Here is a 26,209-nt window from a genome sequence, read left to right as displayed (position 1 = left end):
GGTCATGATCTCATGGTTCGTGGGATCAAGTTCCACACTGGGCTCTGTGCTGAGACCACCAAGCTTGCTTGGGATCCCCCATACCCAACACCCTTCCCCCAGTCATGCTCGCTTGCTCTCTCTCTCTCTCTCTCTCTCTCTCAAAATAAATAAATAAACATTTTAAAAAAGCAATAAAAAAAGTTTTGGTCCCCTATATTCATGATTTTTAATCCAAAGGGCAGAAGAAGGTTTAATATAAAAAAGGTAAAAATATCACGAGGAACTTTGTGAGCAGCACTGCTTGTGACATTTTGCAAGAGGAAGAATGTTTTGTGTCCAAATGACCCTCATTTAGATATTTTATGGTGACCCTTCACCTTGGCTGATTGATTGTACTTTTTTCCTTTCTTTTTTCTTATCTACATTTCTTACATTGGTACCCTTTCCAAGGTTAATTGAGACACTGACCTTTTATATCTGTGACTGCTCATGGAGTTATGGAACAATGAAATTCAGTAAAGTCAGCACGGAAGGCCACCCAACTTAACAGCTGAACAAACAGAGGGGGTCAAACTGAACCAAGGGCAGATAGCCAAAAACCCTGACCACCCAATTCCCAGCTGTGTAGCCTAAGGAAATAGTGGGTGAAGAGTCTGTCACCACTCCTCAGCCAATTATGTTAGAAATGATCACCTCAAAACTCAGGTCAAATAGATTATTTTGCAGCTGAAACCTTTTGATTGGACATCTTCTGGTGCATGTTTATTTCCTCAAGGCAATTATGTCTTAGGAAGCAACATTCAAGATGGTAAACTTTTAGAATAATAGTGTTGAAGGAGACTTAAAGACAATTATTTTAAAAACAGTTTATCTGATAGGACATGCCAAGGTAATGGTGTCACCAATGGTGATAAAACCCCCTAGATCCCACTCATCCATCCAGTCAAAGCATCATCAGATAGTTCAAGCAAATGCCCTGAAATATTCTGTCATTTAAAAACATAATATTTAAAATGATTTTCTGCCCTCTCTCTCAATTGCAGTTACCACTTCTCTTGCCAGTCACATGAATTCCATTTACTTGGGATTGTTCTTTCATCTGAAGTTCTGGAAGAACGAACACATTATGGAGGCTAAGACTACCTCCTCTTTGTAGCTACAAAATGTTCACGAAGTGGAATTTTTTGTCTCTTCTCAAGCCTGGCTGGTGTTGTTGTCCTCTGATCTCTGTTTATTCAGTCAGATTGCTGTTTAAACTGGGAAAATAGCAGATATCTCTTCTCCTGTGCTTATCAATGCACTTGGAGATGATTTACATGCTTTACAAGCATAGGAGAAGCATTTAAGAAACAAACCCAAACGTGGGCCTTATTCCTTTTGTGTTATAGTTTCTTTGATGTTTGTACTGTGTAGCTTGAGAAACAGAAAACGATCAGTAAAACAGTTGTAACTTGGAAGTTAACCGACTTCTATGGGTTGGTTCAATTCCGGTCTCTTAAATAACATAAATGTCCTTTTCTCCTTCAGACCTCGATGAATGTGAGAGTTGAGAAGCCTGCTGTGTCCAACTCTGCCTCAACTATTTAGGAGGCTGTGAATTCAGTTGTCAGGAAGGCTTTCGAATCACTTCTGATGGTTGTGGATGTGATGGTAAATTCCTGAGATCGAACATGAAATCATTATGTGATGTGGCAATCAGTGCAGGATGAACATCTGAGGCTGAGGGTTAGGGGAGGAAAGGGAAGGTTTTGACACTAAAGGGACTTGGATTTGTATGTGCTTCTACCATTCACTATTGTATGAACTTGGGTGACCCTAACTGCTCTGAGCCTCAGATCCTCATCAGTAAAGTGAAGACAATAATAGGATTAGTGGGTAAATTAAGTAAAGTAATAAATGTAAAGTGCCTAGTACAGTGATTGACATCAAGAAATCACTCTGCTAAAAGTAGCTATTATTAGTATAATATTCATTGGCCCATAATCCCTTTTACCTAATTTAATAGACATAGGCAAGAGAGATATTCAGGGAGGCCATAGCACACTGCCATAAGAATCACTCATGGCAAGCTTGATGGGAATTAAAGTTGGTTGCTCAAAGTCATTTTAATTAAGAGAGTCAAAGCAAAAGGATTGCCAGTTCATGAGCCACAGTTCAGATTTGTACCACATTCCTTTACATAACCGAAATTAATCTACCTAATGCAAGCTTTCAGATGAGTCATTTTATAATCTTACGATTTATTTGTTAAAACCAGTTTTATGATATATATGTTTAAATATCATAGGAAAGTGCGAATTTAGTGAGTAGGATTAACTCACCTCTTTATACTATTAAAAATGGCTCTTGTAAGTCATTGGTGTAATTTATTTCTTAAAGCTTATCTTAAATATATAAACTTTTTTCATTTATGATCATTATTACCATTATTTTGATCCATAATTTTTAAATAGAAGCAAAGATTAGAGGATGGATATCTATTTTAATAACAGTAAAATTACGTGAGAAGGTTTTAACGTTTTAGAGAGAATAGTGTTTCTTTGCTTAAACAACTTCCCCTACATTCTTTTGAGGATGATAGGTATGTTTCTTCATATGCGTAGCCAAGCTCCTTAGCCTTGCAGTGTAGATAACAGCAAAGAATATAAAACTGTATCTATATTCTAAACACAGTAGAGTATATTACCATTTACCACATTCCATCCAATTAACAAGGCCAAAAAAAAAAATTGAATTTCACGTACCATCTGCTTTTAAGTAGAGTGAGCCAAGAGATGATTGTATGGCGTGAATGTACATACTTGGGTACACACATCCAAATGGGAAAGGTATCCAAAATCTGAAGCAAAACTTAGAAACTCAGCTTTATAAATGAACTTTTAGTATCATAAACACATTGACCAAAGTCTGGGCTCATATGTGGACATACACCACTAGTAAGTCATGAGATCAAGGCCTTCCATCTCTAAAATTGTCCACAAGCCTTGTACAGAATTACATGTGGAATAAATTCTTCACCATAGATACTGAATAATTCAAGAATGATGAACATTCTGCAGAAGTGGTGCACAGCCTGAGACCATTGAATGTCTTTTAAGTTGTATATTCTTCATCAAAATCTTGTGATCAAGGTTTCAGGAAGAACTTGTCTGTGTAGATGAACTACAGTAAACTTGGAAATGAGTAGAAGAAAAATAATTGGCATGGTATACTTGAGAAGAGTTTGGGAGCTATGCTTTCTATATGGACAAACCTTGTTACTGACTAATAAAGGTCACAAGGGGAACACAGTGATGCCCATGAGTTCATAATGTCTATCTTATCTCTCAACACCTAAAAACAACATTGTTTAAATTTTCCTAGGTGTGGATGAGTGTCTGGATGTCAGTAGAGTCTGTGACCAGCTGTGTATGAACTCTGTGGGAACATACGACTATACCTGTGTGGAAGGCTCCAGAATTGGAAGTGATGGGAAAACTTGCATCTGTAAGTCACTGTGAAGAATTTTGTTTCTCTTCTAAATATTTCCACCCTCATCTTGTTCTTGGAGAGAAACGGAGACCATGTGACCCTTAACTCAACCTGCCCTCCCCTTTCCCTCTTCACAGGCTGAGCTCTTCCTTTTCCTTCGGTTCAGTCCCCTGCGGTTTCAACTTCCGTGCTTGCTGCTTCTCACCTGCATTTACAAAAGACTTTTTGAAAGGGCCTTCTCAAAGAGATGCACCTTCCAGTCACCCCCTGCCCTGGCTGTCTGATTCAAACTCTGTCATTTCTCTCATCAACCATTGCTCAGTTTTTCCTTCTTTTAAACAGCATGTTGTACCCAGGCATTTTTCTGTGCGGCCTTAGCTTTAGATGCTTACAAGCCGGAGGAAGAAGAAGAATTGGAAGTTGTAAGGTTTCCAGGCCTTCTATTCAAGAGCCCACCTCAACTGCTTCCTGATGTTGCTACCGCTCTGCCTACCGCCTACACAGATGAAGATGAGGAGGACAGGAAACGCATATTCGAGAACTGACTGCCCTGCATAAAATTGGTGAGTGAAAGAATTTAATTATACTCACCTCTTTGTTTTTCGGTATTTCACGTAAATTCTCTTCTTTGTAATTTCATTATCAATATTTAATGCCTTTGAGTCTTTTAACATGATGGTAGCAAGAAATGTGGGGCCCAAATTACATCTTCACTGCTTCCTGTCAAATTCTACATCTTTTGTCTTTCTTCCTTTTGCACAATAACGGTTGTTATGTAGGTGTGTGTAGGAGTGGAAGTACAGGGTGTGGGGGGGATGTTGAAGTGCAAGACAGTGAAATGGAGCTGGAAAGTATCTTTATATTAGCATAACCGGGAGAAGGGTTGTACTGGGACATTCTGGTTCTTGTAACTATTACAGCTCCACTAGAAGTCACTATTACATAGTTGAAATTTACCTCAAATAGCCTTAAAATCTAGATTCTTTCTACATTTTAAAATGCCAAAAAACAATTGTTCATTATGTTCAAGTGGACCAAGAAAAATATCTTTTAAAATGTGAGCAGTTTCTCTTATACATCCACGCAACAGAACTGAAGCATCAAATCACTTCTGATCAAAATAAATTAGCATACCCTCTTTCAAGAGTAACAGTTTGCAGCCAGTCTGCTGCCTCTTTTTTTCTTTTCTTTGTAAAACAGAACTGCTCTTTTTGTTCTCATCCTATTCGTGGTATTTTAATACTATCAAAGCTTGGAGATTGCTGTAGAAAGAGGTGGTTGAAATGGCAGAGACACATTTATGATATGGTCACTCATAATAATAATATCAATAAATGTGTCTGCATAAAAATGGAAATGCTTTGATGTTTCTTACATAAACTCCTGATACTTTGGCTTCTCAAAGTCAGAAGAGATAGAATAGAGACCTTACTAAACCTGACAGACTTTCAACTAGAAAGTCTGAAAGACCCCACCTAGAAACAGGAGCAAAATTTGAAATGGAATAGTCCTGAAAACAACTGAAATCGAGTCTCTCCATTCTTATTCAAATTAAGGTAATTTCCCCAAGGAATAGAATGGAAAATCACATTATGTTACATTTACACAATAGAAACCTACACAGCCATTAAGAAATAAACTAGCAGGGCACCTGAGTGGCTCAGTGGGTTAAGCATCTAATTCTTGGTTTCAGCTCAGGTCATGATCTCATGGTTTTGGGAGTTTGAGCCCCACATCAGGTTCTGTACTGACAGCGTAAAGACTATTTGGGATTCTCTCTCTCTCTCTCTCTCTGCCCCTCCCCTGCTCACACTGTCTGTCTTTCTCAAAAATAAATAAATTAACTTAAAAAAATCTAAAAAAAGAAATGAAAAAAAACAAAACAAACAAACTAGAGTGCACACAATATGGGTGTTTCACAAACATTCTGAGGGAAAGAAGCTTGATACCAAAGAATACATACTTTTTGTAAAATTCATTTATATGAAGTTCTAAAATAAGAAAAAATAATCTGTGGTGATAGAAATCAGAATAATGCTCAATTTGTGAGGCTAATGATTAAGAAATCATCAAATTACCTTCGAGTTTTTTGTGGTACTGGTAGTTATCTATATCTTGAACTGGGTGCCAATTACAAGGGGTTATTTATTTACATTGTGGAGAAAAAAGTATGAACTCAAGTATGAACTTGAGTTTTATGGACTTCTCTGCATGTATATTAAATCTCAGTAAAAAATTTCAAAAAATATTACTGGAAGAAAAAACCACAATTTTGTATTAAAACAACCTAGAAGGAATAACACCAAAGTGCCAGAAACATAATTTTCATGTTCAAGAATAAATGGTAATTTCTTTTTACTTTTTTGCTTTCTTAAACATTCTCAATAGTCTTTAGGGTCTATATTTAAAGTTCTCTTTTAAAAGGTTTTATTGCTATTGTCTTTTTCTGAGACTGTTCAGGAAACATGCGCAAAGATCGTTTCATTTTTCTTTTTTTTTCTTTCTTTCTTTCTTTCTTTCTTTCTTTCTTTCTTTTTGAGAAATGAAGGGTTTCATTTCCATTTTCAGTGATGTAGACAGTATGGGCCAGCTGAGATGGTGTCATAGTTCTGTCAGCCTAGATCCCACCTTCAGACACAATTGCCCTGTGAGCTGTAAGGACTGTCTGAATGGAGGCAGATGCCCAGAAGGGAGGAGTGAGTGCTCTTGCCCAGCTGGCTGGGGAGACACGCTTTGCAATGACAGTAAGTCATACTGGTAGAAGGGTAATGAGTTGTCCTTTACTGCTGGTAAATTACTGTGATGAGTTCTCTTTTACATGTGTTCTCCCTAAAACGTTTTAACAAAGTAAACAATTGGTATGGTGACAAACCAATTTATTTTCTGTGCATAAAGAAATGCTGAGGTTTTGCACTGAACATGTGATTAGGTGGGGAGATTTTGTGTTACCTGGGAAACTTGATGTGCTGTCTCTTGTTTATCCCCAGAACATAAAAGTTAATAAAGGATCCTAATATTCTAGACCTATAAAAATCCCTCCATTTAAATAAATCATTAGGCCCCGGCAAGCTATTCCCAGTGAAGGAAGAAAGCATGTTACAAAGTGCAATTAATGGAACTGCTTTATGGCTTCTTCTTTTTGTTTATTTGTTTTTCTTTTCTTTCTTTACATAAGATGTAAATATAGCCAATAACACTTTTTTTATGTGTCTCATGAGAAAATATCAAAGATTTGAAAAAAACGATACCGCTAACAAATCTTTTCTTTTACATTTTAAATGGAGGTATGCTTGCAGGAGAGAAAACTGCCCAGTACTAAAACCAAAATATATTGACTGTTTCCTCTTTCTCTTTTTAAATTTACCTTATAAATATGTAATGAAAGGGTTTTCTTAGTTTTTGTGATTAGCTTGGAAAATGATATAAGCAGATTTTCTTTTGAGCCCCTTGCATATGGGAAGAAAAATGACTAATACTGGTTGTGAGACAGATGCAAAACTTGAGTCAGAACATAGGAAGTAGTTTGCCCAAAATTACTAGTTACAGTGTTGAGGATCTTCCTTAAGTGTGCCTCTGATCGTGTTTCTCTGCTGCTCGGAAAAACTTTAAGGGCATCCATTTCCTGATACATAGGCACACGCTTCTAATCTAGTACTGACAACCATCTACAATCAGACCCTCATAAATCCTCTTTTTCTTTTTATCCTAATCACAGCTTTTTGCTCAGCTTATCATTTCCAGCAAACTAAACCACTTGCTACTTACTGCTTTTATCAGCTTTGTGCCTTTTGCTGAACTGCCATCTTTGGCTCTTGCTGCTTATTGCACGAAGCTTTATTTGATGGCTCCAGTCTAGCCACAACTATTTATGTCTTTGATGGATTTCAAGCCATTCTCTCTCTCTGAATTAGAGTTAGCCATCTTCTGTTCTGTCTCCCTTACTAGACTGAGAGCTCATCAATCAGGTCCTCTTCATGTTTCTCCAAAGGAAAGGCACTCAGTGCATGAATGGACAAATGACTACGACTTGGTGTTGAGAGACCCCACTTTATTGACCTGCAACTTGACAGACTCAACTATATACAATTGGGATCAAATAAATGTTGTATGACTATTAGGAAGTAAATACTTCCCTTACATAAGTTGCATTGGTAAATGCGCATCTTCCAAACCCTTCATCCCTAACATGGCAGCATGAGAAATGAAACTAAAAATCTATCGCAAATACTTCAGAATAAAACATCTCGGATACAAAATTAATAGAGAAATGTTAAAAGTGAGCTTGTTGATGAAATGAAGAGAAGATGATCTCTTCTTTAGCTTTGGAAAACTCTGAGGATCTCTTAAGTGTTTGCATGGTCCTGCAAAGGGGAGTCTGTTCCTGAAGCAGAAGCTTATAAAATCTTTGCGTTTCTTCTTTTGTTTTTCTTTTTTACAAAAACAGAACAATCGGAAAAAAAAAAAAGTAAGTGCCTACTAATTCACTAATTCTTTAACAAAAGGGAGGAGTAAAAACATTTTCCTAAAATTCCCTATAAACGTTGGGCACCTAAGTGGCTCAGTTGGTTGAGTGTCCATCTCAGGGCTTGAGGCTTTGAGCCCCGCAGAGGGCTGGAACGTGCTTTGGATTCTGTGTCTCCCTCTCTCTCTGCCCCTCTCCCATGTGCACTCTGTCTCTCTCTCTCTCTCAAAAATAAATAAACATTAAATTCTTTTTTTAAAAACATCCCTATAAACCTCAATAAATAGAAGGGACTAATCATTCATTACCCATATTTTTAAATTACCAGCTCTTCAAATGTAGCAATGAACATTAAAATAGAACATTCTGCAGAGATCTGCAAGGTTAGTGTTCCCAATGAGTAGATTTTCTAGCCCAATATCTATTGGTCTATAATGAAAATATTTACTTTGAGGTCTTAGAAATTCCTCCAAGTAATTATAGTGAAACAATTTAAAGATCACCAGATATTAATTTTAATAGCACATATTAGAACTCCATTTCTTTTGAAGAGATTTCAAGTTGACTCATTTGTTACTGTGAGACGCCATCCACTCGAAAGGGAGGGTAGGAAGATTTCCATATGACAAATGAGTGGACTATATATGGAAGAGAGGATTCATGACTTCTTCCAAATCATGCAGCTATGGTGTGGGACGTTTGTTTTACAATTTTCTTTTCCAGGATAATTGCTCTGTTTGATGCTTATGAAGTATTTAGCAAATCCTTGTACTATGTAATATCATATTCTACTTCCTCGGGGAATGTAAGTTTATGGTGTTGGTTTGCCAGTGTTGACGAATTTCTATAATCCATATACTGCGCAAGCTATTTAAACTTCAGTAGCTTCAGGGCGCGGGGGTGGCTCAGTCTGCTGACTGTCTGACTCTTCATTTCGGTTCAGGTCATGATTCCAGGGTTATGGGATCAAGCCCCACATCTGGATCCATGCTGAGTGGAGCCTGCTTAAGATTTTCTCTCACTCTCCCTCTGCCCCTCTCTTGCTCACTCTCTGTCTCCCTCTCTCTCTCTCTCAAAAATAGAATAAAATAAACTTCCTTAGCTTCATTTTCCAGGTTTATTTTTTAAAAATTACTCCTCTATAGTTGCTGTAAGAATTAAAAAAAAAAAACTTACTACAATGTCAGTTTTAACCAATGTTGCCATTTTCTTTATTTCCTATCCCTTTTGTTCTTCTCTTCCCTTTCCTTCTCCTTTGCATAATATCTTCAAGCTGAAAAGGAGAGAAAAAATGAATAAGAAGCCAAGTTTCCATATTGACATCTGGAATTGTGTAGGTGGGCAAATAGAGGAGGTGATATAAATGTAATTTTATAATATTTAGCCAGCTATGATAAAATGCCAATGAAAATGGTTACTGGAATCATCTCAACAGTTGTATTTAGTCAAGTTAAACTTCTAGTCGCATTTTTCCCAATTTATTTTTTAATGGAATACTAAACTCTTCCCAAAAAACAAACAAGCCAAAGAAAACAGTTGTTTGCTTGACTTCATCAGTCTTTGACCGTGCAAAATACCTTGGCACCTTCAAGACAGTCTTAGTTGCATTCATTCCTACTAAAAATACATGCCATTTTTTTTCCCCTACATTTTCTTCCCAGTTTTCAAACTGGAAGTTTCCATGTATTTCTCATTAGGGTTGGTGACAGTTATACACACAGATGTCTAGGTAGCTGGGAAAATGTGAGTGTGAGAGTTGAAGGAATAAGGTAAATTTTGCATGTGAACCTTGTTATCAGTTCTTCAGTGACCCTCACTCTAACTAGCTGCATCAGTAATCCCTCTCAGGAGTGATTATGCCATCCAACCTAGAAGCATGCCAGTGACTCTTTCGTGGTCTGTAAACCAGAGATTTTAATTACCTGGTATCCATTCTAATAGAAAGACAGGTTTGTTTTTGTTTGTTTGTTTTTCCTCCACTCTATCATGAGTATATTACACTGCTTATTCACCTTCTCCAACTGTCTTCATATTTGGTTCCCCAAAGACCCATGGGAAACATGTGGCAGCATCTGTGATTGTCAGAATGGAGACACTTGTGATCCTCTGACTGGGCAGTGCTGGTGCCCCCCAGGAGCTCCTGGGAAAGCCTGGGAAAATGGAAGGAATGACTGGGGCTGGTCACATGACACCACTCCTTAAGTTCTTGAGGTTTCTAATAGGAAATGAACTAAATGAAAACCACATCTGTATTTTTCAAGGTGGTCTTTTCTGAAGAAGAAAAAAGCTGTATCTACATATACAAGAGTACAGTTGCTTTGAATGATGCCATGTACATCTAAGCAGGATAAATCTTGATACAGAGAAAACCTTCTTGTTCTCCTGAGCAAAAAGTTGAGTTTGTGTGTGCAGGTTTGGTAGGAGCTAGGGGGAATTTATTTGCTCTGCATAAGAAAAAGAAGAAAAGGAAGTGGAGCTCTTTGGGCAAACCAGGGAGGAAGAGAGAGGAAAATCAGAGAAGAAAAGGAAAGGAGGGTGTGAGGACAAAAAGAGGAGAAATGATGGATGAAGAACTGACAAAATACCTGTGAGTGCTGTGTGTGGATTTTACATGGAAACCAGTGAAGAGGCCACATTTTCAGCATAAGCAGATAAAAGACAAAAAGGAAACTACTTGTACAAGCCCAAGAGCTGAATGCAGAGAGTCGATGAAGATATAAATCGTTGGGGACTGCCAGAAATCCTGGGGAGTTTATTAGATGCTCACAGATCACAGAACTGGAGCCACGGACACCAAGTTTACTTCCCCCTCTGAGAAATGTAGGAAGACCCCTGTTGGCGTCCCAGTTATTTGCACCCCCTGAGCAATGTTTATTCACTTATTCAAAAGGTATACGTGAAATGGTAGCAAGGCAATCTGCCAGGCATTGTGATATGGTAATAAAAAAATATATAAAAACTAAAAAAGACTCTGGTCGCTCCATGTGGAACTTACAGCCGTATTCAGAGCAGCCATAAGTTACAAATATTGGTAGGATTTACCAATTAAATATTAACGTGCGCTTGGCAGCCAGACCAGGAGGACGATGCAGACTGTGTGGGCCAGGGAGAAGTAACACTTAAGCTGAAGGCAGAAAAGCAAGCAGACATGAAACAGGATAAAGAGTGAAGGAAGAGCATTCCACACTGACGGCATCTCCTGCTGCCAGACTCTGAAGTGGGAATGAATGAGGTTCACCAGAGGAGCCTAAAAAGGTCAGCTGGTGGAGCAAACTACAACTAGGGAGACATTAATGCAACAGGAAGTCAGCTGGTGCCTGGGCTCATAAGTCTCATTAAGTTTGGAGTTCTTAATCTGACAGCAATGGCAAGTCACTATAGAATTTTATTTTATTTTTTAACTAAAAAAATTTTTTAAAGTTCATTTCTTTATTTTGAGAGAGACGGAGATAGCATGAGTGGGGGAGGGACAGAGAGCGAGGGAGACAGCAAATCCCAAGCAGGCTCCCCACCTGGCCCTGCAGACACAGGGCTCAAACTCACAAAACCGTGAGCTGAAATCAAGGGTCGGATGCTTAACTGACAGAGCCACGCAGGCACCCCAAATTTTAGACAGAGGATTTGGAATCATATTTGGAGTTTATGAAAAATCTCTCTAGCTTCAGTCCAATTACAGTGCAAACATCTTCCTTTCTACGATCCCCTTATTTCATGTAACAGCAGCATTGCAAGTTTTGCATGTGGGTAGTGTTCGCTTTGTTTGTCCTTCCAACCCTCCAGGATGCCCAAAAATGATCCTTTGGGAAGAACTACAAAAAGAAATATAACTGTGCCAACAATGACCATTGCCACAGGGTATATGGTGCCTTATGTGTGAGCCAGGGCCCTATGGGAGGTTTTTTCATTTGAGTAAGTCATGGGCAATAATTTGTACTCTACATGAAGCAAGAAGGCTCAAAAAAGTACCAAAAATATGTTAGAGGAAGAGAGTAAAAAACATAACATTTTATATAGTCATATCATATATATGATGGTTTATGTTCTAGTCTTTATTTAGCCTCCTGACATTGTAGAATCTAGATTTTGATGAATGAAAGAAAAATATTTGTGAATTATTTACACTTTTTTTTTCTAGTTAGTGCTTACCCTGAGAGGATTTAACTAGTTCATTTAAATGGACATTTGAGGAACATCTGGGTGGCTCAGTTGGTTAAGCATCTGACTTCAGCTCAGGTCATGATCTCACAGTCCGTGAGTTCTAGTCTCACATCAGGCTCTGTGCTGACAGCTTGGAGCCTGGAGTCTGCTTCAGATTCTGTGTCCCCCTCTCCCTCTGCCCCTCCCCTGCTCACACACACACACTCTCTCTCTCTCTCTCTCAAAAATAAATAAATATTAACAAAAAGTTTTTTTTTTAAATAAATGGACATTTGACACTTTCTGGGGATTGAATATCAAAGGCCCAGTGCTAGTTTCTTTTATTTCTGTGTTCTAATACAAAGCAATTATTATTCCATAAAATTTCTAAAACAGGCTATTCATTTTGCATTTTGGCCATCAACCATGTTTTGCAAAAGCTGCAAGAAAACACAATCACCAGTAAATACTTCAGCCAGCCATCAGTAACTTTTAGAGTTTCTCCCAGTGGGTCAGCACTGGTTGCCCACCACCCCATCTTGAAACGGTGTGCAAACACTTGTGAGCCCACAGCAATCTCTACCCTCTTCTTCTGCCCATTTCACATGCCCTTCTCTGGAAATCCTTCCTTAGTGGACCTCAGTAATACTGTGACCTGTTTTTTTTTTAATAACAGAGAACTTTTGGGGTCTTACATTATATTTTTAGTTGAATGTTCATGGGTCTTATCTACTTTATGAAAGGTATGCCCATTGAAGACAGAGAGTAAATTGTGAATATTCTAATAAGAGAGCCAGAGAAGGCACCATAGAAAACTGAACCTGGGTCATGAGGAAAGGTTAGACTTGGACAAGCAAAACAGAAGGAAAGGGGAAAAGGCATGGGTAAATGGGAACAATGCAGGTGTGGTTGGTATGGTCTAGAACATGACATACCTCCTAGAACATACCAGGAGAAGGAGACCCATCTAGAAACAAAGATAGCATCATTTCTATTTTTGTTCCTCTAGGGTAACAGGACACACCCCATTTTTAGTAATAACTTGAATATTTTATAAGGTAATATCACATGTTTAGGCAAAAACATTTAAATCATAATCCATCTGGTCAAAAAGTCAAAGAGCAGATGGTGGTGGTAGTGATGGTGGTTACCATCTTGAATGTGACCACCTTTAGGAAGAACATACACATTCTAGTTCTTCAGGACCCTTATTGCTTAGATTCAAGGCTTCATTTATTAATGCCACTTACCTGACTCTCAGAACCTTCATTTTGCAACCCTCTATTAGTTTTCTAAATCTATCATGATAAATTACCACAAACTAAGTGCTCTAAACAACAGAAATTTATTGCCTCACAGTTCTGGAACTAGAAGTCTGGCATCAGGGTGTTGGCAGGCCATGATCTCTTTGAAAGTGCTAGGGAAGGATCAGTTCCAGACCTCTCTAAGCTTCCCATAGTTCCTTGGCTAGTGACCATTTTAACTCCAGTCTTCACATGGCATTCTCCCTGTGTGAGTGTCTCTGTGCGCACATTTTACCTACAGATTAGAGACCCATCCCACTCCATTATGACCTCATCTTAACTAATTGCATTGGCAACAACATAATTTCCAAGTAAGTACACATTCTGAAGTACTCAGTGTAAGGACTTCAACATAAGAATTATGAAGGGCACATTTCAATGCATAATGAACCCTAAGTAGATATTGGATTGCCAAAGATGTTACTCTACTTTTCCTTTTTCCCTAAGCACATTTTCAGTTATAGCTTCTTAATATGTCCAGTTGTCATATTTAAGCATTCCATCATGCCTGAGCTGTTCCCTGAACCACTGTTCTCCATGCTGAACCAGGAAGAGTAAGGCATGGAAGCCAGTCCAGGGAAGTGAGTGCTCTGGAATTCACAAGAGTCCTATCAAGGAGGACAAAAGCTCTGAGAAAGAGGCCTGCAATTTAGTTGGTCTAAGCCACAGGAAGGATGAGAGAGGGATCACGTAATTTATCATCCAAATGGGACAATATTAACAGTGAAAAGGAGTCCTGTTAATAAATCTGTTCTGCTTCTAGGGGTACCTCTGTTCCTGGCAACTAGGACAAGGATTACCCCGCATGGTGGCACTATAACCACTACTTTAAATTACCTCTTCTAATAATAGCAGATATTAGCAGATACTAATAATTTCCATCTAGCAGAAAGTCAAGTGGCTTATTTTGTTTTCTCCACGCAGCTTTTGAGAACAAAGCCTCTGTAGGCATACAATGCAGTTACCTGGAGCTTGGAGGTTACTTGAAGGATCTTGATTAGTCCCTTGGACATTTGTAATGGAGAAGGAAAAAACATGTCAGAGGTTTTGGAAAGGGAATTGAAGTACTGTAAATAACTCCTCAAAGACAGAACTAAGGCTATGTTTTCCTAAATGCAAAGGTGGGACTTCAAATTAGAATTCCTGTGCTGACTACCGACCCTAAAACTCAACGGCATGGGGAAAATAATGAAGGAAAGGCAAACACCATTTGCCAAAAGAATGTGGCCAAGAAAATGCGGCTGTCACGATGAAAGTTTTGTGTAATCTACGTGATGTAAAATTACTTCCGATTACCATATATTGAAAGGGAATGGAAACAATGGTGAGCCTTTACATCAGTGCTTGTCCATCATCCCCTTGCTGCGAGCCGATGAATATAGGGCCTGGCAGATCTTAACAGTCCTTGGAGAATATTAACTATAGACACCAATGGAGCACACTGAGAAGCAATTTCTCTCCCAGAAGCACCAAAGCCTTTTAAGTAGTTCAGGCTTCACTGTTCACATCCAGTTGCCAAAAAGCAAATGAATTGCCTGATTTGAAAGACATTTGTTTTTCTCTTTCTTTTTTTTGGCAGTCAGGATGATCCCCTTGTTTTCCCCATAATCGGGCCCCGCAGAACTACATGCCTGTACACTGACAATGTAAAAGAAACAAAGCATGGTTTTCAGGTGACCGGTTTGCTTCAGTCTGCTTGCAGATTGTCCCAAGGGGGTCTATGGAGCTGGCTGCTCTTCAGAATGTCAGTATGTGGAGGAGAACACCCTGGAATGCAGTGCCAAAAATGGCAGTTGAACCTGCAAATCTGGTTACCAAGGCAACAGATGCCAGAAAGGTACAATCTGATGATACATTTTCTTTCTTCTCTAATAACAAGGCTCCGCCTTTGTTCGGCACCATATGATCATTAATTAGTTAATCCGCCAGTGTTCTCAGGAGATGGGTAAGCTTTATTAATCCCCTATTTGCAGGTGAGGAAACTGAGACACGTGGCAATGAAGTTATTTTACTTTGTCTTCTCAGCCTCTGCTCTTAGCTGTCTCCTTGCTAGCCTGAGCAGAAGAAAGATCGCATTGCAGAGAATCTTATCTTAAGATTAAAGCTGACCAATCGCTTCTTTGAGCTGAAGTAATCAACCAAGGGTACTAGCTTCCAGAGTTAAAGAATTGTTTCCTTTATACCTGAAGATAGATCACTCAAATAAACACAAGTCAAAGATTCTGACCATAGAGAAGTTTTCGAAAATTTAAATAGGGGTATCAGTATCATCTTTTTTTCAAATGTCTAAATATTACATAAATATTTTTAAGAAATCCATAAATATAAAAGTTTACATACAACGTAATTCCAATTATAAGTAACATATGTAGATGTGTGAATGTACATGCGCATATACGATTTGGGAAAACGTATTCCGAGATCAAGATGTTAGTAACAGCTTCTCTGGTTTGTGGACTCATGGAAAGCTTCTCCCCAGGTATCTACCTGGCTCTCTCACTATTTCACAAAGTTTCATGTTATTTTTTCATTGAATCTTGTCAGTCCTGCCTTACTTAAAATTAACAACTTGCAAAACTCCTTGAACTTTTAAATTTTTTTCCAAAGTATGTATCATCTTCTAACATACTATTTTTTTATTGTATACTAATATATATATAGTATTTATAACATACTAGTCTTTTTATTATTATAACATACTCCAATTATTATTATGTCTAATATTTATTCCCCGTCCTTTCTGCTAGAAGTTAGTCCCCACAGGGGGAAGGCTGTGGGGTGCTGTTTGCTTTGTTCACCAAAGTATTCCCAAACTCCTAGAATAATCCTAACATTTTGGAGTTGCTCAATAAGTATTTTCTTAAATGAATACATAAATGTTCATGGTCCAGTTTTTATTCTTTATAATTTTTTCTTATATTATTATGATGCATTCTGAATTAAGCACTTGTTACTGTTTATTCAGAGGAAATTCTTACAGCATTTTTTTCTTTCATACATAGAAAGACTGAATATATAACAAATATAATTATACAATTATCAGAACTAAATGGTCAAGTGAACTTTTTGCTTTTGAAGTGATCCAAAGGGCAATCTTTTTTTTTTTAATTTTTAAATGTTTATTTATTTTTGAGAAGGAGGAGAAGGGGCATAGAGAGGGGGTGAGGACAGAGGATTCAAAGCAGATTCTGTGCTAAGCAGAGAGCCCAGTGTGAGGCTCAAATTCAGGAACCGTGAGATCATGACCTGAGCTGAGACCAAGAGTGGAAGACTTAACCAACTGAGCCCATCCAGGTGCCCCCAAAGAGCGATCTTTTTAAAAATCAGGAGGAATAGTGGGGTGCCTGGTTACCTCAGCTGGTTAAGCCTCCAACTCTTGGTTTTGCTTAGGTCATGATCTCACGGTTTGTGAGTTCAAGCCCCACGTCGGGCTGTGCGCTGACAACACTGAGCTTGCTTGGGATTCTCTTTCTCTCCCTCTCTCTCTGCCCCTCCCCCCACTCACACACACACTCTCTCTCTCAAAATAAATAAATAGACTTAAAAAAAGATCAGGAGGAGTGACTAGGTTGAAAGGAAGCCATCATACTATTGGATTCACTTACAGAGGTAAGCCTTGAAATTAAAGGTTGTCTTTTGCCTTCAAGTATTACACATTTCTCCTTGCATTGTCAACTTAAGATGGTCTGCAGGGATTTTCTGGAGCTGACTGAACGGGAATGAAGGCTTCCAGGTTGTCCTAAGGCTATGAAGCTGGAGTATGTGAGCAGCAGTGTCCATCTAGATTTTGTGGAGAAAGGACTGTTTCTGTAGCTGCATTGTGACTTTCTAGGCTAAGGAGAAAAGAACTTAGGGAAACACAAGCCTGACATAACACAAATGTGTTTAACATCATCTAAGAGTAGGCCCCATGTCAATCTCTAAACCTCCTCCTGCTTTAACTGATTTATAGACCTAGAATCACCCCCCTATTCAATAACTCGCTAAAGAAGTCATGCCCTGGAAGTCAACGCATGAGGAGACAATACCATATACAGACATCTGGGTAGATTTAATTTATTCTGATAACATTTCCTTAAAGCAGCTGCTGAATATACTTTATTGGAAAATGCTTCTGAGATTCCCACTGTGAAGGAAAATGAGTTGAAAGTATATGTAAATTAGCAAAATAGAGAGGTCACCATAATCTCTGGAAAACATATTATTTTTCAATCAGATAACTTTGTCCAATTCTGATATTTTTGTCTAACCACAAAATGAAATTATGAATCAGACTGGAGTGGGTGAATGGGATCGCCATGATTGGCAGTTGAAATCAAGGCAAGAAGAGCTCTCGAAGAGTTGTGCATGATGAAAATCAGGCCTGTTGTGTTTCTTTTTCTTTTTTAAAAAAGTGAAGTAGCCCAAGTGCTCCTAGAGCCAGACATAGCTTTAAAAATCTTAACTCTAGACCTGTATCTAGATTGCCGATGAATAGTTAATTAAAGACTGCAGATTGTTTCAATGGCACTAATGAACAGTGCTCTCTACAATCAGCACCAGGCTTTATTTAGCCCATCAGCAATGACTTCTAAGAGTGGAAGAGCTGGTTTCTATGTGAATCTGTGAAATAGCGAAAAAGAGGGCGGGTGGAAGGGGAAATGACAGTGTCTTTGCCTTATTTTGATTAGTTTGTAGCCTGTGGTATTTTGGATCCCAACTGCAGGCAGATCTCTAAATGTGGAGCACTCTGGTCCAGAGAGCCCACTGAGTCCATCAAAGGAGGCCTCGACAGCCCAAAGAAGGACAGATGTTTGTTACCATAGTTCCATGCTGGACGGGTTTTGAACTTTGAGCTCTGATGGCTGTCTAAAAGCAAGTCAGTTGACTTGACAGGTGCTCGTATTGTGGCACAGGTTAGGCATGGTGGCTGAATTTCAGTCTCAAAAGGCCAGAAGATCTGGGTTCAAATCCTATTTTGCTACTTATTAGCTGTGTGACTCAAAGTAAGTCACTTTACCTCCTGGAGTTTCAGTTTCTTATGTAAAAAGGAGATAAAATTGCTTACATCACATGTAGATATTTATGGAAATGTGAGCTAATTTATGTAAAGTGCTTGGCACTGAGTAATGATCGATACATAATAGCCAGGAATGGTATGCACATCCCAGAAAATGTCACAATTCTGTTATTCAGAGATTCTTCCCAGGATGAGAAGATACTTCACAGCCCAACTTGGATGGATGCCACTTTCCACAATTGTCATGTTTAGGAAAGTTCCCAGATTTTCCCTGTGTTAAAAGAATGCTTCCCACGAGGCTTCTAATTCCAGTAGTCCATGGTAGGACAAACGCTGGACCCTCTCACTGAGCCTTCACCGGGCCCTGTGGCATCAGCCATCCTTTTCCGGTTCAAAGGGCGCTCAACAAAGCAGCAACATGTTCCTCTTTGCCCACTTTATGCATTGCACACTTCTATAAAATACACAAATTGTAAAGCTCTGGGGTGATTTTTCTGGCTTACAAAAGAAGCAAAGACTGAGACAGGATTCAGGCAACCATTTGGGGACAGTTTCCCAAGCACGGCAACTCCTAAAGCTTCCTTTACAAATTACATCTCATTTTCAGGTTTTGTTCTGTGCAACTGCCCCCGAAGATATATATCAAAATTGCTTCCATTGTTACTGTCTGAAAAACCACATTTTCAGCAAAAAAAGGCACCTCTGTATCTGTGTTTCCAAAGTGACAAGTTTTGGCATCATGTTGATTTCTTCAGGGAATGTCTTTGGAAGTGCTATAAATCCTTGGAGGCTACTCGAATGTTCCTTTCTTTGCAGCTCAGTGATACATAGATACATTCGCACACACAACACATACAGACGCATACACACGCATGAACACTTTTCTAACTCACTTAGGCAACAGAAGAAATCGGGGAGCATGTTGAGATTCCTTATAAGACTTTACTCCTTCCTTTTTCTTTATTTTTATTCTACAAGCCTACTCTGCTGGCCTCTGGGGACCAGAGTGCCAGTTCTCCTGTGGACCCTGTGAGAATGGAAGTCAGTGCAACAACAACAAAAAAACCCTGAAAACTGTGACTGTCCTGGTTACACAGGAAAAGCGTGTACCACATGTGAGTCAGTGACCTAGACAGGATAACCAACAAAGTCAGGAAAGTTCTTAGCTTTATAAATGCTCTTTTTTCCTAACTGCTCTATGAGATATTATGTTAGGGTGTATTTCAAGTATCTATTGTGGTGTAACGAACCATCCCAGTACTTTGTGGCTTAAAACAATGATTTATTATTTCTTTTGATCCTGTGGGTTGATAAGATGATTCTCCCCCTTTCAGCTAGTAGACTGGCTGGGAACTAGGCCTGACTGGGCTTCTCAACCCGGGAACCCCATCTTTCCTATATATGGCATTTTCATAAAGTTAGCTTAGACTTTCTCAAAGCACAGCAATCTCGAGAAAACAATCCAAGTAGCAGCATCTTAAAAGTGTTAAAAAGAAGCCATAACATGTCAAAAAAGCCCAGCTTCAGAATCCACACGTTATTACTTCTGCCAAATTCTGTGGGTTATGCAAGTGATAAGGCCAGCCAGATCCAGGAAGAGGAGAAGAATTCTACCTTCCGATGAGTGAAGTAGCAAAATCTCACTGCAAAAGACCTGCAAGGTGGGAGATGTGGTTGCAGCCATCCTTGGAACCAACCTACCATAGTACACTATTCAAAGTTAGACTGCAAGGCGTTTTGAGAATCCACTAGCCTGGATCTATCATCCTCATCAGATTATAGACTCATAAAAAGTGCTTAGTTGCACTGAACCCACTTCAACGAGCTAGTAGAACGACTATCCTGTTATCTTCCTTTCTGTGTGTGGTTCTTACATAACCTCTGTCACCCTGCCTGTGTTACCTTCTCCACTCCACTACATTGAAACAGAGTTTGAGAACTTGAGGGAAGCTGCGGGCTGGATGATAGCACCGATATTTTTTACATTATTACTTCAAATGCATCTGATAAGGTAGCAAGAGTCTGTTGCTTGTGATTATCTGTGATTTTATAAGGTGTGAACAATGATCTGAGTTAATTTTCAGTGCTGAGGACTTTCTGTAAACCAACAAGCAAATAAAACCAGAAACGTAAATATTAACATAAAATGTAACATGAGGATTGAATTCAGCATTTAGCTACTCATCTGATCATTCGGGGGACATGCAATACTGCCCCTAAGGATAACTCTCAAGCAAAAGTGATAGGCTAAGGTCTTTGCCTGACGATTTTTCTGGCTGTAAGCGTTTAGTTTTTATTTTAGGACCGTCGTTCTGGCAACGTTGACAAGTGTTTCAAGCAGTATAAAACTTTGCTGGAACAGCAGCTGGCCATCCCTAACTTACTTTTTTGCTTAAAAAAAAAAAAAAAGCTTAAAGGTAAGAATTTACATATTCAGAAGGTAGTTACTAGCTATTTCCACAGTGAAGTGACATTTTCTCTTGTCTAACTCAACTTTAATGGAATAATTATTAAGCGGTTAGTGATAGAGTTTACACTGTTCCAATTGTCAGATGATATAAATAGCCTATTTGAAAACAAGTGAAGAGAAAGATAAACAGTTCATTCTTGAAAATATTAATTTTAATAGCTATATTACAACTCTTCCATTCTAGGATATCAAGCTCCCTGAGAATAGATCATGATAGTTCAGAGAAATTTTTGGTGATTAGTAATAGCATTGTAATTCTATTGGCAACCTGATAAATGAGATAATGTATTGAATTGAATAGGCAAAAATATTCACCAACTCCTAGTCCAGTTCAATTTTAGTGTTATATGGTATTATCTGATTTTACACAGGCAGACACAAACACAAATTATATAATCATCATAATAAGATATTTTGGAAAATGAGTAGAACCAAAAGATAGGACTCATTAAAAATGCTTCATGCTTACTCCACAAAGAAATGTGTGTGGCATTTAAAAAAGGGGCTTGTGTTTGAAAAAATGCATACAACATTTTTCTAAATATCCTGTTATGGTGCTTACAGAATTTTAAAACCTAGTTACTTTGCATAATGAACTGTAAAAATACTTATAAGCTATACAAGGTAATATGTTTTCAAGGCAGGAGAGACCAAAAGCTATTTCTAAAGATATTGGCTTTGTATAAATTCCAATTTTTGGTAGTTATAAATACAAATACTTGGGGGGAAATAATTCTTTTTTTTAAAGGGTTTATTTCACTGTGTTAGAAAACTCTCTGCATTACAGTAAATTGTGTGGGTTTTTTTTGTACATCCTAAACAGTGTTTGGGGGGGGCGGTGACAGCTATGGTTTGATATATCCTGTCACAACCTTGAAAATCTGTGAAGGTTAGCCTTATGTATCAGGCCTTTTACCAAATAATCTGAGAAGGAGTCCCAGTTTCTTCTTTATCCCAGCATTATTTATAATACTAAAAGTATACAATGGAAACAACCTAAAAAGCCACCAAAAGGAGAATGATTAAACAAATTCCATAATGCATGAGTGGCCTATTCTGAGGCCATTAAGATTCATATTTTAGAAGAATGTGTAATGTTGAGAGAGTTGACGTTAAAGTGACATTAAATGATGTGCACAGAGAGTGACCCAAATTTATAAGGACATATACTTATATATGTCTATGGACAAATACGGTAGAAAGGAAAACAGTTGTTACCAGTGGCCATCTCTAGACGGTGAGACTGTGAGTGACTATTTTCCTCCTTTCTACATTTTGTCTTACCCATATTTACTACTTCACCTGTTTCCCCTTTTACTATCACAGGGAAAACATATCATCTTCAGACCAATCATTGACTAAGTACCTAAGTAAGATGGTTGCCTGTTCTTTAAGTGTTGTCTTGTGGTGGCCTTCACTGTATCCATAACAGTGGAGATGTTTTTCCTTCAGTTTAATTAAACTTGTTGGTTTTTTTTTTTAATGTTTATTTCTGAGAGAGAGAAAGAGAGAGAACAAGTGGGGGAGGGGCAGAGAGAGAGGAGAGAGAGAGAATCCAAGTAGGCACTGCACTGTCAGTGCAGAGCCCGATGCGGGGCTTGAACTCATGAACCGTGAGATCATGACCTGAGCTGAAGTCGGCTGCTTAACCGCCTGAGCTAACCAGGCGCCCCTTGCTGCTCTTTTGATTTAAGACTGTTTTCTCCTATTTCACATGACATGCATATTGAGCCTAGCTTGACAGCACCACTAAAACTCTCTTTTAAGAAAAAGAAAAGAAGAAAGTAATGTTTCTTTATAACTCTTCGTTTCCCTGTCTTCAGAAATCCCGTTTTCTATCCCTCAGTTGTTTTGTTACAACTTCTCTGAATTCTGCCATGTTACACAATTGGCTCCTTCACTACTAAAGGAGAGAGAGAGAGAATGGGGGAGAAGACACTAGAAAGAGGATACTAACTCCAAATACAACTTATGCTTTAAACATCATATCATCAAACATCATGTCATGATTAATCATCATGAAATGATGATAATTAAACATCATTAAACATCATGAAAACCATATTGAATACAGGTGGGAACCTTCTGGAGAGGTAATCTGGTAAATGTTTTACAACTGGTCCTCTGAAATGTAAAGATCTTGGCTGATAGTACTGGCTATTCTCTACCGTGTTAAGTCTCTCACCATGGTGATTGGTCAAGCAACCAATGGGATGTCAACTGGCTTGCAAAATTCCAGAAAATTTAACAGTTGGTTTCCCCAAGCTGGTAGTAACAACTCCAGCATACCACTAGCTGACAAATAGTTTTATTCTGAACACACTGAGTAATTTCTTAACCTTTACTTACTTTCTTGATACTAAGAAATGACTACTTCTCAGATGTCCATTTTACTTTGCCGTTTCTAAACAGATCACTAGTTTGGCCTTTTTGGTCAAATTAAATTAACCAACAAATAGTTCCAACCAACAAAAAATTTACTAGTTTCCCAAGTCTAATTTATTTTTAGAGCAAAAATTATTTGCTTTTGCTGACTGAAGATTTAAAAAAAAAACTGTTGCATTGTTTTATGCAGACACAGCCTCATTTTTTTTTCTCTAGAATTTATGTAGTTGGAGTATTAACTCAGATCTAGAGGAACTATTTTGTTCCCATACAGAACCTCTAAGCTATTTTCCAACTTCCAGTAACACACCTACCATAAATCAGGCCTGGTGTTTCCTTTATGACGCACTATTGTGAACAAGAAGACAGTTATCTAAGCCAAAAAAAAAAAAAAAAAAAACCCGAAAAAAAAAAACAAAAACAAAACAAAAAAACCCACATAAAACAAAACAAAACAAAAAAACTATTCCAACAATTAAAAGTATTAACCATCCCCAGACATGAAGAGGTGAGATGCAATAATATGCTTCTAATGTCTCTGAAAGCGATCTTAAATCTGATTTTTAAGTTGCTGTAAAATAAATTGTATTTAAATAATGCATCCCCCCATCCTTTCCAGCAGTGAGATGCATATCCCTTACCAATCTTGTTCTCAGCAGGCAGTCCAGCCTGATGAAGTATCAGCAAAATGTCAGCTCCCACAGAGAAGTGCAACAAAGAGTCTACACTGAAGCAGTGACAGGCCTTTCAAAAAGCTATTGTGCAAATTCAGTTTTAAGATGGGGACGTGGCTGAGGACTGATGCGTATGTCATTACCAATGCGTTCATCTTCCCATTGTCTGTGGGAGTGGAAGAGAGTTGAGGTGCAGTGATATAAAGGCATTAAGTTGAGGAGTGGCATATCTGGTCTTCAGGAGATTTAGCTTCCTCTGTTTTCAAAGAGTTAATATTCAAATTGGCTGTCACTTTTTAGTACATATCCATTGAAGGGCCCCCAAGAGCTGTTTTTCCCCCTATTCTTATCATCTTCTACAGTATCTCAGATCTTTAAAGTTAATCTTGTTATTACATTATAACCCTCAATGACCTGCTGATGCCTTCTGTGATGAAACGGAAATCCCTTAAAGAGCTTCGGGCACTAAATGACCATCATCAACCTGTCCCTAGCTCTTAGCATATTGACAATTATCACACACATTCTCCATACTTTACTCATTCCCCCAACCATCATGTGCTTTTAAGCATTAAAAAAAATTTTTTTAACATTTATTCATTTTCGAGAGAGACAGAGAGAGCAAGGGGAGAGAGAAAGGGAGACACAGAATCCAAAGCAGACTCCAGGCTCTGAGCTGTCAGTTCAGCAACATGGGCTTAAACCCAGGAGCCGTGAGATCATGACCGGAGCTAAAGTTGGACACTTAACCGACTGAGCCACCCATGTACCCTAAGCATCATGTCCTTTTAAAATGCAGTGTCATTTTATCATTGCTCTTCCCACTAATGAATTTTTCTCTCCCTCCATTTTTATTGCCTGTTGTAATTTTTCAGAGATTTTTTTCATTTTCTGGTATGTGTAAATAAAAACAAACAAAAATACTAAATCCCTTCCAGAGTATCACCCATCATACTGTATTAGAATTTTTCTCTTGCCCATTATTAAAACCATCATTCATTCAATTTTTGTATTCCCTAACTCTTGATATATAAGTAATACTCATCAAAGATTTGCTAGCACGTGCACTCTCTATCTCAAAAATAAACAGTAAAAAAAAAAAAGTTTTCTAAAAAAAAAAAAAGACATATGTGATCTTTTAAATATAGCCAAGCCACTTTAAGAAAGTAAATAAATGGCTCTGGCTCTTAGTGTCTGAATATAGAAAGAAGAGGTTCAGCTAAACAATAGTATATAATTATATGTGTGTAATAATATGTAAGTCAATGTGAAGTAAATAACAACACTATGTGGTAAATACAGGCATATGCAATATAGTGCAAATATGTTACTCAGAGCTCATGCTGAGTGCCTACTCTATGTTCACTGTGCTGTGTTTTTCATTGATTCACTCATTTAATCCTCTGAACAACTAACTGAGATTGGTACTATTGCTATACCCTTTTTATGAAGGAGAAAGCTGAATCTAGAAAAATTGAGTCACCTGTCTGAGGTCATGTAATTAGTAATTGAGGACTAGAGTATCAGTCAAGTCCATACCAACAGTACATATCTATAAAATGAGACAATAGTTATTGATATTAAATATTGTATCCAATATTTAATTTCCAAGCCAGCTACATTTCTAAGAGGTCAAGAAGTTTGATTAGGGTTGTTCTCTTTTTGGCCCCACATCTGTAGGTTGCAAAAAGAGTGCCTGCCATAGCCAAAAGCATTGTTGAAATGTCAAATGCCGTACCAGCCTGTGCTCAATTCAGTGATGGAGGGAGAATGCTTTTATTTGTTTGTATGCAGCTTGTCCGACCTATTTCTACAGCCTAAGCCTCCTGCTGCACCACATCAGTAATGATAGTTCTCAGCGGGACCTTGATACTAGCCAGTGTACCTGCCTGTCCAACTGGACTGAACCTCATGACCAGTGCTGTAAATCAGAAGCTGCCTATAGTAAGTCCTGTTCATCATCTAGCATAAATAATGACCTGAGGAATTTCCTTTGCATTCTGCAGATGCTGAGTGGCCTCAGTTCTTTTTGCTTTTATAGGACTGTCCAATCTAACTGTTTAAAATTCTTCTTGTGTGTTCGTAAATATAGCTGGCTAGCTGCCTACAGTAATCTATGATTGCATTTGCTGCTTGCTTCCCAACCCCTGAATTGAATATCTGGCAGAGTACAAAATAAATTCTTATTTCTACGGAGTCATCCAGACGTTCTACCTTCCAACACATACTGCTTTCATATATACGTGGACTCTTTGTGCATTGTTAATTGAGCTCAAGGTTCACTGTGTTTTGAAATTTTTATCTACTTACCATCAAATATCGTTT

General features: G+C 38.2%; 1 long non-coding RNA gene across 1 annotated transcript in view; it reads left to right on the top strand.

Moving 5' to 3' along the window:
* Positions 1–1,510: 1,510 nt before the first annotated feature.
* The window catches only part of LOC125921902 (uncharacterized), a 64,588-nt gene continuing 39,889 nt past the window's right edge, over positions 1,511–26,209 (top strand). Inside the window, exons 1-3 of the long non-coding RNA XR_007457529.1 lie at positions 1,511–1,632; positions 3,346–3,468; positions 3,832–4,016. This is a non-coding gene — a long non-coding RNA (uncharacterized LOC125921902). The remainder of the gene's footprint in view (positions 1,633–3,345; positions 3,469–3,831; positions 4,017–26,209) is intronic.

Source organism: Panthera uncia, chromosome C2 (genome assembly GCF_023721935.1).
Source record: "Panthera uncia isolate 11264 chromosome C2, Puncia_PCG_1.0, whole genome shotgun sequence".
Lineage (NCBI taxonomy): Eukaryota > Metazoa > Chordata > Mammalia > Carnivora > Felidae > Panthera > Panthera uncia.
This window is presented reverse-complemented; position numbering and strand designations above follow the sequence as displayed.